The following is a 12891-nucleotide window of genomic DNA, read 5'->3' on the forward strand; positions in this document are numbered from 1 at the left end:
TATCACCCATACCATTTTACCATTTTCACTTACCTCAAAATCCTGTGGTGACAGGCAAATAATGAAGCAGCAGATGTGCTATAGTTACAACCTGACACATAGGGTCATCTCATTGAATTAATGCAACAATAGGATTCAGTAGTACCCTGGATATGTGAGGAGTATTTCTTAAAAAATGCACTGCAAACTTTCTGTTATAAATAAGGAGATAGAAAATGTACCCTAAAAATTTTCTGCTTTACCCAAATGTGGACAAAATTAAAAAATATACATACTTTTGCGAAGATGATTTCACTCACCATTGGTACATAGAATATGTGCATGCTTATGGACAGTAAGAATTCCAATAGACCTGAAAGACAAACAGATTTTTGTTGAGAGAGAATTCATATGGTATCACATCCATATAGTTTTCCTGAGTGAAACAAGGCTGTCAAATGAAGGTCATCTTACAAGTCAGACACAAAGTTTTCTGAAGTGGCCATAGTTATGGGGAGCGCAATGAAGCTAGCATAGGTTTTACAATCAAAACTAATCTAGTCAATAAGGTTGTAGGCCTCCCCAAAGGAGAGAACAGGCAATAGACAATGTGATTGCTTCTTGCAGTAAAAGCACCATGTCACCATAATCAGAAATATGCTCTCAACATAATAAACCCTAATGAGGTAAAAGAAAAAATTTTATGAAGAAGTGAAGACTTTCATTATCAATGTGCCCAAAGAGTACAAACTGGTAATTCTGGATGACTTTAATGCTATAAACTATCAGACATGGCAGGGAGTCTTTGGAAAGGATGGTGTCAGAAACAGCGAAAGCAATAGTCACTTACTGAAGACTTGTGAATCTCAAGACCTTATCACCAGTACTGTCTTCTCTTTACCTAAATGCAATAAAATTTTATGAATGCACCCTTATATCAAACACTGGCAGAAGAGACAAACAGGATGTGAGAGTGATGAAAGTGATATGTGGTGTAGAGTGCTGGACTGATTATAGACTTATCTACTCCAAGCTAACTATAGCACTTTTCTTTGCATGAGCAATTTATTGTTAACTTAGAAGGAAAGCTGAACCAAAAAACTGTTGGCAACAATGGAGCAGAAAAGAAATGGGAATAGATCAAGAAACTGAACAAGTCATCAATGAACTTCCTAAGAAACATTTTCTATGGCCAGATGTATTTATAAGTGAATTCTAACAAACATTTAATCCCAATAATATTTAAACTATTTGGGAAAATAGGCAATGAAGGAATCTTGCCAAATTCCTTTTAATGACAAAAAATATGGTGCTAACTAAACCAGGAAGTAATAAAACAGAGGAAAAAATTATAGACCAATTTCTCTAATGAATATTGATACAAATTTTTTTTACATGGCAATGAGGTTGAGTGACTTGTCCAAAGTCACATAGCTAGGTAATTATTAAGTATCTGAGGCCAGATCTGAACTCAGTCCTCCTGACTGCAGGGCTGGTGCTCTATCCACTGCACCACCTAGTTGCCTGTGATACAAAAGTTTAAAAAAAATTAGCAAAGATATTAGAGCAATTTATCACCATATATTATGGCCAGGTTGGATTTATACCAGGAATGCAAGACTGATTCAAAATTAGGAAAACCATTAAAATAAGAAATCATATCAATAACAAAAAAATGTGATTATCTCAATAGATACAGAAATAGCTTTTGACAAAATATAGCACTTAGTTCTATTAAAAGCACTAGAGAGCAGGGGAATACCATGAGTAAATATCTGTAATGGGGATAAGTTAGAAATAAGATTTGATTGAAGCAAGGATGCCTATTATCACCACTGTTATTCAATATTTTACGAGAAATGTTAGCTTTAGCAAAAAAAGAAAAATATAAAGAAATTGAAGGAATTGGAATAGGTAATGAGAAAAAAAAATTATCACTCTTTTCAGATTATATGATGGTAATACTTATATGATGGGATACTAGAGAATCCTAGAGTTACTTAGATACTTAGAGAATCAACTAAAAATACTTGAAATTAACAATTTTGTAGAACATAAAATGAACCCACACAAATTGTCAACATTTCTATATATTACCAACAAAGCCCATCAATAATAGATAGAAAGAGAAGTTTGATTTAAAGTAAATGTAGACATATAAAATACTTTGGAGTCTACTCGCCAAGATAAACCTAGGAATTCTATTAATACAATTACAAATACTTTTTTTAGGTGTTTGCAAGGCAATGGGGTTAAATGGCTTGCCCAAGGCCACACAACTAGGTAATTAATAAGTTTCTGAGACTGGAATTGAACTCAGGTACTCTGGACTCCAGGGCCAGTGCTGTATCCACTGTGCCATCTAGCTGCCCCCTAATTTTTTTTTATAGAAATAGGAAAAAATAGTGATAAAATTCACCTGAAGAACAAATGGTCAGGAATATCAAGGGAATTAATGAAAAAAAATTCAAAGACAGGTTGAATTCAGACTCCAGTTTCTGGGCTAAGAACTCATTTTTTTTGACAACAACTGCTGGGAAAACTGATACATAGTACGGCAGAAACTTGACATAGACTTTCATCTCATACCCTTTACCACAATAAGGTAAAAATAGAACATGATTTAGACAGAAAAAAGTGATACCAAAAGCAAATTAGAGGACCAAGGAAAAGCTTATCTCTCAAATCTATAGAGAAGGAAAGAATTTATAACAAAAAAAGGGTAGAGAATATTATAAAATGTGAAATGGATAATTTTATTATATTAAATTAAAAAGTTCTTGCACAAGTAAAACCAGTGGAACCAAGATTAGAAGGAAAACAGAAACCACTTTTTTCTGAACTGAGTCAAATTTATAAGAATACAAGTTATTCCCTAATTGATAAATAGTCAAAGGATATGAACAGCCAGTTTTCAGATTAAGAAATTAAAGTTACCTAGTCTTATGAAAAAATGCCCCAAATCATTACTGATTATAAAAAAGAAAATTTAGAGCAACTCTAAGATACCATCTCACACCTGTCAGATTGGTAAATATGATAGAAAAGTGAAATGATAAATGTTGAAGATGTGGAAAAATTGAGACACTAATACATTGTTGGTGGGATTGTGAACTGATCCAGTCATTCTGGAGAGCAATTTGGAACTATGCCCATGGAATGTTCTATATGATATTTGCTGCTCCACTACTCCGGAAGAAATGCCAGGAATAGAACAGAGGTCTGATACAATGTTTATCTATCTGATGAAGAACTTTGATATTGTCAGACATAAAGATTCATAGAAGAGTCGGGGGCGGAGCCAAGATGGAGACAAGAAGGGATCCAGTCTTAGGAGCTCTCTGATAAAACTCATAAGCTAAGGACTCTAACTAAACTTTCGAGAGACAGAACCCACAAAGGGACCCAGTGAGGCAGTTCTACTCAAGGTAACCTGGAAAAGAACAGAAAGGCTCTGCTCCCCGGGGTCGGAGGGGTGGCCCGCCAGAGGGGTGGCCCACCAAGAGCGAAAGAACTTCAGCCTCCCGGAGGCAGCCCCAGGGCACTGGGAGCCTCAGCTCACAGCAGTGGGGGAGTCTCCTGAGCTGCACCCCGGGGGAGCACCGGCACAAAGTGGGGGAACAGCGGGGGACCTCTGCCAGAGCGAGCATATGGAGCCCAGCCCTCATTGCACACAGCTAGCAGCTTGGTCTTTCAGCAGCCCAGACCTGGAAACAGAAGCAGGAGGAGCAGGTAAGCAGGAGCCCCCAGGGCATGAGCCCATTGAGCTGAGGGAGGGGAGTGAAGAGAGACTGCAGAGCTCTGTCCTCTGCCCCTGGAACAGGACTCTGGGGCTCTGACCACATTCAGATCCTGATCCCAGTCTAGGCCCCCCCATAGAACAGCGGGGGGGCCCCCCACCTCGGCCCTGTGGCAGAGGGGGGTGCTTATGGTCATTCATAGACTAGGAGGGAGGACAGAGCCTCACACACTGAGACCCTTGTGGGAGTGTCCCAAAAGCTCAGGAAGCACCTCAAAACCAGGCCCAGGCTGAGAAAATGAGCAAGCAGAGAAATAAGAGGAAGACTATTGAGAAATATTTTGCAAATGAGCCCAAGAAGGATCAAAATACTCAGTCTGAAGATGAGGAAGCACAAGCTCCTGCATCTAAAGACTCCAAGAAAAACAGAAATTGGGCTCAGGCTATGACAGAGCTCAAAAAAGACTTTGAAAATCAAATGAGGAAGTTGGAAGAAAAACTGGGAAAAGAAAGGAGAGAGATGCAGAAAGACATGAAAATGAAGTCAGCAGTTTAGTCAAGGAAATCCAAAAAAATGCTGAAGAAAATAGCATGCTAAAAACCAGCTTAGGTCAAATGGATAAAACAGTTCATAAAAGTTATTGAGGAGAAGAATGCTTTAAAAAGCAAAATTGGCCAAATGGAAAAAGAGATAAGAAAACTCTCTGAGGAGAACAAATCCTTCAGACAAAGAATAGAATTCAGGGAGATTGATGAATTATGAGAAATCAGGACTCAATACCTCAAAACCAAAAAAAAAAATGAAAAATTAGAAGAAAATGTGAAATATCTCATTGAAAAAAAAACTGATATGGAAAACAGACTTAGAAAAGATAATTTAAAAATTATTGGAATACCTGAAAGTCATGATCAGGAAAAGAGCCTTGACATCATTTTCAAAGAATTACTACAGGAAAATTGCCCTGATATTCTAGAAGCAGAGGGCAAAATAGAAAAGGAGAGAATCCACCGATCCCTCTGAGAAAGAGATCCCCAAAAAACCAACCCCTAGGAATATTATAGCCAAGTTCCAGAACTCCCAAGTCAAAGAGAAAATATTACAAGCAGCCAGAAGGACACAGTCCAAATATCGTGGAGCAGCAGTCAGGATCACCCAGGACTTAGCAGCAACCACATTGGAAACTCATAGGGCTTGTAATATAGTATACCGGAAGGCAAAAGAGCTTAGAATGCAGCCAAGAATGAACTACCCAGCAAGGCTGAATGTCCTCTTCCAGGGAACAATATGGACTTTCAATGAACTAGGGGAATTTCAAATGTTCCTTTTGGAATGGCCAGAGCTGAACAGAAAGTTTGATCTTCAGATACAGGAATCAGGTGAAGCATGGAGATTGGAGGAGAGGGGGGAAATATGAGGGACTTAATGAGGATGAACTGCATGTATAGAAAAATGATACTGATAATATTCATATGAACCTTCTCAGTTAATAGAGCAGGTAGAGGGAGCTTTTATAGTTGAAGCACAGGAGAAAGCTGAATTCGAAGATAAAATATGGTGTAAAAATGGAGTCAATAGAAAAAAGGGAAATGGAATGGGAGAAAGAAAAAGGAGAGGGGGAATATTCCAATATATTTCACATAATAAGATTTTTTTTATTACAATGAGCTATTGCAATGATATGGAAGGGGGGAGGCAAGGGGGAATGAGGGAACCTTTGCTCTCATCAGAGATGACTAGGAGAGGAAACAGCAAATATACTCAATGGGGTATAGACATCTGGAGTAAGAAAGAGGGGGGAGCAGGGAGAAGGGGTGGGGATGTGAATAAAAGAGGAGAGGATGGACCATGGGGGGACTAGTGGTCAAATATAACACATTTTCTTTTTTACTTCTTGCAAGGGACTGGGATTGGAAGGCCTGCCCGGGACCATAGGGCCAGGTGGATTCTGGGCCTAAGGGGTGGTATGGGGCCTCAGGGCTTCTTGGCCCCAGGACCAGGGATCTGTCTGCTGCACCGCTCAGCAACCCTACAGCAGAGTCAGAGTGAAAGGAGAGAGAAAATATAGTACATGGTAGTGGAGAAATAAGAAAGGAGGGAGTTGCTATCAGCAAAGGCAACGTTGGAAAAATATGGAAGTAACTTTTGTGATGGACTTACATAAAGAATCTGATCTACCCATGACAGAGTTGTTGGTGTACTCACATGGAGGTCAGAAGAAGTGATCCGAGGACTCTCAAGACCTTTGGAAATTATTATAATACGTGGGAGACATTGACACAGGACCACTATGACATGCCCACATCAAAGAAAGTATTATGCTCCATGAGCAATATAGAATTGCTATAGTTCAAAGGAAATGTGAGATGTGCAAATTTAGAGACATCTCCTACCCAAATGTTCATATGGATTATTTGTGCCCAATCTGTGATAGATCTCCTGAATTCTTATTGGTTTGGTCAACTTATGGCTGGACACACTGTATTTTGTTTTGTTTTTTGAAAAGCAATTGGGGGGGGGGTGTTAAGTGACTTGCCTAAGGTCACAAAGCTTGTTCATTATTAAGTGTCTGAGGCCACATTTGAACTCAGATCCTCTTGACTCTAGGGTTAGTGCTTTATCCACTGTGCCACCTAACTGTATCTAGATACACTATATCTTGAACCAACATGGTGATGTTATTTTGTCCTTATGTGGTCCAAACTTGTGTCATTGTTCTAAGTGCTTTACAAATATTATCTCAATTGATCTTCACAACTGGTTTATGAGGTAGATACTATTATTCCCTCTGGACTATTATACCCCCATATTACAATTGAGGAACCTGTGTCATACCAATCCTAAAGTCAAATTTGAATTCAGTCTTCTTGACTCCAGGTCCAGTACTTTCTATCCACTGCACTATCTAGTTGCCTAAGAATAAACAGAAAGGGTCTTGTTTGGGGGGTAGTTTCTCTTTAAAGGGTCAATATGAGAATATAGAAATGAACTGTAAGGTTGAGAGGAAATGAATCTGCATCAATGATCTGCAACACTCAAGGAAATATTTAAAATGATAAAGTCACACCTTCATTTAAAGAAGCACTGGAGAATTATCTTGGAACATCTGTTCAAAGGATAGATGGAAGATTATGTCCATTTTTTTGGTATGTCATATTAAGAAAATATCCTTTTTTATCCATTTGGATTATAAGTTCCTAGAGGGCAGAAGGTATATTAATGGCATTCTTCATAGTCTCTCATGAGTGCCACATGCAGGGTTCCCTGATTCATAGTCTCACTCAAGTGAATGAGTCTATAATGGTAATTGCAGAACATTTCTACTTGCAGTGCTTTTCATTTCCTGGAAGCTTCCATAGGGTTTTGTCCCTTAGCCAAATATGCCCTTGACCTCCTAGTCCGTCCCCCCAGTAGGACAGGCAAGGCCAGTTCCCTACTGCTGATGACAGAGTATGAAGCTTAACTGGGTGTCTGGGAATTCTCTTTCCTGGGTGGTCAGCCATCTGTGAAGAGAATGCTGCCACTGACGTGACTCTCAGAGTCTACACACGTGTCTTTCTAATTGCCGCCATGGAAGCTGTACTGGGGAATGGTTAGTACAAAGAGTTCCCTGACTAAGGCACGTTTACATTTTTACACAGCCCTGTAATATGCATAAAATCCTAACACATTTCATTTATAAGCTGCCCCCTGCCAAAATGCTTGGGGCTGTGTACATGAAGTCATAAAACGATGATAAAACGCAACCCAAAAACAACATGTGAGCCCTATTGCCCCCTCATATCCTCCACCCTCAGCTTTCCAAAGCCCAGCTTCCCTTTAAAAGTGAAGCTCATTTAAGACTGCAGGGCATCCCAGAACCTGTATAGTTGATGTGCTGAGGAATAAAAGGCCTGGGATGGTGAAAGGCCGGGAAGGAGAGAAGGGCAGCAGGAGGCCAGGCAGCTGCTGTTCCTCCAAGCTCCAGTGGCTGTTTCTCATCTTGATGATTTATACACCTTTTAAATATTTAATATTTAGACTAGATAATCTAGCAATAATCAAAAGCAGCTTCAGATAGACTACAGGAGAAAGATGTTGAAGGAAGACCAGGCTAAGCATGGGAAATGACAGGTGAGAGTAATGAGGATATAAAAAGAAAGTGGGGGGGGTGGAGATGGATGTGTATTGTCTCTACTTTCAGTTGTTGGAAAAGCTAGGCTCACAATGTTTTGCTTGTTTCTCTTGGCAGGGTCAGCTCTAACTTCCTCCTCTAGGTAGGGTGCCCACTGTGAGAGTTCCTCTGCTGACTTTTCAGCGTGATGTAGCAACAAATGCAAGAGGCCACAGGCAGGTGGTCTTGGTTTAGATTTTGCCTTGCCACTTGGTATAAGGCATTGGGCTCAGTCATTTCATTGCTCTGTGCCTCACTTTCCCCCTCCATCATATGACCATTGCTTACATTTATGCAAGCATTTGTAGAAAGTAGGTTATCTGAGCCTTACAACATTCCTGTAATGCAGGTATTAATTGGTCAGTTTACATATGCGCAAACACCCTTTGAAAAATGAAATGACTTGCCTATGATTACACAACTAGTCAATGGTTCTGTTTTGCAGTCCAGGACTCTTTCTGTTAGATCACAATGTCCCTCCAAAATGGGAATAGCATCTATCCTCTCTACCTTATGATAAATTCAGATATCAAAAAAAGTTAATTTAAATTTATTTTAATGACATTAAAATTATTTTAATCATAATATTATTAACAAAAACATTAACAATGGTGCTGATAAGAAATAATTAGCATTTATATAGTGCTTTAAGATTTATAGAGCACTCTTAATATATTATCTCATGTGATGCTCATAACAACTATGCGAGCTAAGTGCTATTATTCCATTTTGCAGATGAAGAGCCTGAGGAAGATGGAGGTTAAGTGATTTGCCCAGTATCCCACAGCTAATTAGTGGCAGGGATAGAATTTGATCTCTGGTCTTTTTCACCCTGCATTTTAATCTCCTAACTACATATCTTCCTCCTTTCCCTGTGAACATGAGGGTGAATACTAGAAAGATAGTAGTAACCATGGAAGCCGGGCTGGGGCAGAGAAGGTCTGGCAGGATCACAGTTAGAGAGGGGAGGGTACAGGAAGAATGAACTAGCTCAAATGGTATTCAACAAGTAATTAACCCAAACTAAGAAGAACAGAGAACAGAAGGATGCCAATTAATTTTATTGGGAGAAGCTATATAGGTCCTGGGAGAGAGAGACAAAAGTTTTAAGACTAGGAGAGAAACAAAATGGTGGGGTATGGATGGGCTACCATTCATTCATTAAGCAAGCTTACATTGAATATCTACTGTGTCATTCAGTGAGTTAGGTAATGGAAATTCAACTAAAAAGATGCTGCATTCTGTTGTTAGGATGGGATACAGCAAAGATAAATAAGTGAAAATGTGACAAAATGAATATTCACTGATTGGGACAGTGAAGCTCTTACAACTTTGAGGATCACAAAAGACCTTTGGAAGGAGGCAGCACATTTAAGTTAAGCCTTGAATGGACGTAAGTAAGAGTTCCCAGAGATGGAAGTTAAATGGGGAACGGTCCAGGCATGAGAGTATACAAAGGTGACTGGAGATTGAACTTCAGGTATAGGCAACAGTGAGAATGATAATTTGATTGGAATGTAGAATTTATGAGAGTGAATTATGTGTAATCATTTGGAAAAGAGGGAACAAAATTTAAATGCCAAACACAGGGTTTTGTATTTTATTTTAAGGTGGTGGGGAGTCACTGGAATCAGGAACCTGAATGCAGTGCTATAACACAAATAGAGAAGTTAAGAAGAAAGGTGAGTTGAAGAAGAAAGATAGGGCATTCTTAGTTTTGAAATGCCTATGGGATATATCCAGGAGAAGATTTCCAACAGGCAGTTGGAGATTCAGGACAAGTTCTCAGGAAAGAGGAAAAGATGAGTTTGTATAGACAGATGAAAAGAGGGCCTGGGACAGATACCCACAGTACATTCCCACATGAGGGCAGGGTGTAGATGATGAGTCTGCCAAGAGGATCGAGAAGGATTGGTCAGAAAGAGAACAATGTCAGAGTCATAGCATGAAAACTGAGGGGAAGGGACAGGATCCATAGGGAAGAAATGGTCAACAGTGCCAAAGTTTGCAGAGTGATGAAGAATAAGAAAAGGTCATTGGATTGGGAATAATCAGATCATTAGTATCCATGGGGAGAGCAGTTTCTGTCAGAAGGGATTAAATCAGACGGTAGAAGACATAATATGAAGCTTTGAGAAATCAGTGTGAGGCAAGAAAATTAAGCCAGGAGTAGTGAAAAATTTTTGAGGAATTTGTTGATTCAAGATAGGATGGGTATAGGAATGGTAGATCAGCAAAGAGTGATGATCTGACATGTTTAAAGGCAAATGAATAAGGGAAGAATGGAAATTTGAGAGAAATAGGGTCTATTTAGTAGACAATGGGAGTTGGAATTAAGGATACAAATTGTCTAGGAGGAAGGTCACCTTAGCCTCTTAGCCTGGAGTAAAGGAAGAAAAGTTGGACAATGCAGAAATAATTTGAAATGTAGAAGTGGTATGGAGAGGGACATCGGGATGGATGGCCTCCATGTAGTGGGTAAAGTCTTCTGCTGAGAGGCAGGGTGGAGGTGATAGTGTACGTGGCTAGAATAGCTATGGTAGGGAATGTCCATCAGAGAATAAAAAGTTTGTATAGCAGTGAGAGACCAGTTCCCAATGAGGGACAGGTACCCTGGGTATCTGTCCTAGGCCCTCTTTTCATCTGGTCCCTCATTACTACAAAATCAGAAGACTTGACAAATTTGCAGAGGACCTAGTCAGCTTGATTATGTGACTTTTTTTTTTCTCTTAGCTGGAAAGGAGAATTATAATATGTATTTAATCATAGGGCAACCATATGACAAAATGGATAGAACACTGACCCTGAAAACATCAGGATCTGAGTTTAAATATGGCTTTATGCACTTACTAGTTGTATGACCTTGGGCAAATCACTTAACCCTGATTGCTTTGCATCCAGGGCCATCTCCAATCACCCTGATTCATATCTGACTACTGGATCCAAATAGCTATGGAAGAGAAAGTGAGGCTGATGACTTCACACAGCACCCCCTTTACCCAAATCCAATTCACTGGCATAACATGGCATCATCTCCTTTATGTCATGATCCTTTCATCCTCATTTAATCATGCTCATTTAAGGAGCTCTGTAAAACTTTCTTTCTTTTTTTTATTTAGATTTTTGCAAGGCAAATGGGGTTAAGTGGCTTTCCCAAGGCCACACAGCTAGGTAATTATTAAATGTCTGAGACTGGATTTGAACCCAGGTACTCCTAACTCCAAGGCCGGTGCTTTATCCACTATGCCACCTAGCCACCCCATCTGTAAAACTTTCAATGAACTTTTAATGTTACCTTTTTCAACTTCACAACAACTCAATGTAGTATTATTCCCATATTGCAGATGAGGAAATTGAAACTGAAAGAGATTAAGTAATTTTCTCAGGGTCACACAGCTAGTAATTATTTGAGGCAGGATATGAACTCAAGTTTCACTAGTTCCAAGTTTAGCACTCTATCTCCCAAGTCACCTAGTGGTGAGAATAACCCAGGGTTGAGGCTTAGGGAATGAATAAATAGGGAGAGGATAAGGAAGCAATGAATATATTTGTTGAGAATAGGATAAAAATCAGTGAGAGTTTTTTTTTTTAATTTTTCTTTATTAAGGCAATGGGGTTAAGTAACTTGACTAAGGTCACAATTAATAAGTGTCTGAGGCCAAATTTGAACTCAGGTCCTTCTGACTCCAGGGCTGGTACTCTTTCTACTGTGCCACCTATCTGCCCCTCGATGAGGTTTTTGAAGAAAAACAAGGAAAATGAGGCTAAAGTAAGACTGAAAAATCTGGGAGGAGTACAATGACAGAGCTTGCAGTAAATACAGACTAGGAGAAGAGGGGCACAGGGAGAGCTGGAAGGACAAGAGATTATGGTCCATTTGAAGACTTTCATCGATAATGATTATGGAAGTGAAGTGATTGTGGATGATGATGAGGTCAAAGAAAGTAGAAACCTCTGATTTATCTGGGCTACAAAGAAACAAGAAAGAGAGAAGAAAAGTTGTAGTTATTATTGTATCATAGCTTGGTTCATGTAATAGTGAAAGACCTGCTTATCAGGGTTTGGACCTGCATGGACTGTATTGCAGATATGTTTAGGTAAATATTATCTAAAATCTAGCCTGTCCTATCTCTAAAGAGGGATTCAATTTCTACCTTTATGGAAAATAGTAGGAAGTAAGCTTGTAAGAAAGAGGCAGACAGGTTCTTGGACAAACATGACTGGAAATTCATTCATTTAATGTCCTTTTCCCTAGATGATTAATAGGTTAGAGGTGCCTAGGTAGCACTGGATGGAGTGCTGAACTTGGAGTCAGGAAAAATTAAGTTCCAATCTTGCCCAGATATTAGCTATGTGACTGTCTTGGGCCAATCACTTCACTTCAACTTCACTTTCTTCATCTGTAAAAGGGGGTGTCAGAACAGCACCTTCCTTACGATGTACTTGGGAAGATCAAATGAGATAACATATGTAAAGCACTTTACAAACCTTAAAACTTCTATATAAGTGTTTGCTATACCTCAAATAATTAGTTTGGGCTAAACAGGATTAAGTGTAATCAGTAGGCCTTCAAACTCATTGATGAGTTAGGGGGATGTCTACTCTAAGCAAGTGAAGACTTTCCTTGATGGAATAGGTGTATGAGAATAATGTTCCAATTACCATGAAGGGAACTGAAGTAGTGATTTAGAGGTGTGATGCTCTCTTTAGGAGGTGAGAATAAGAGTTACCTTCTTTTTTCCTTTTCTATTCCACCTTAGCTAATTGTTAAGAAGGGCTTTCTTCTTCCCATTGATAGGGAATTTGTAGCTTTGCAAGTTGTTTCCATTGTTCTCCATTGTTTTTCATTCTACCTTTTGAGGCCAGGCAGAACAAATTTAACTTTTTTCCATCATGATCATTCTTTAAATTTGTGAAGACATTTCTCACTTCTTCCTTCAAGTCTTCTCAGAAGGGCAAGAGCATCTTACCAATGAATATGGTAGGATCCTACAGAATAGCCCAGTGAAGGATAAGCTCAAA

This window comes from Macrotis lagotis, chromosome 1 (genome assembly GCF_037893015.1).
Source record: "Macrotis lagotis isolate mMagLag1 chromosome 1, bilby.v1.9.chrom.fasta, whole genome shotgun sequence".
Classification (NCBI taxonomy): domain Eukaryota; kingdom Metazoa; phylum Chordata; class Mammalia; order Peramelemorphia; family Peramelidae; genus Macrotis; species Macrotis lagotis.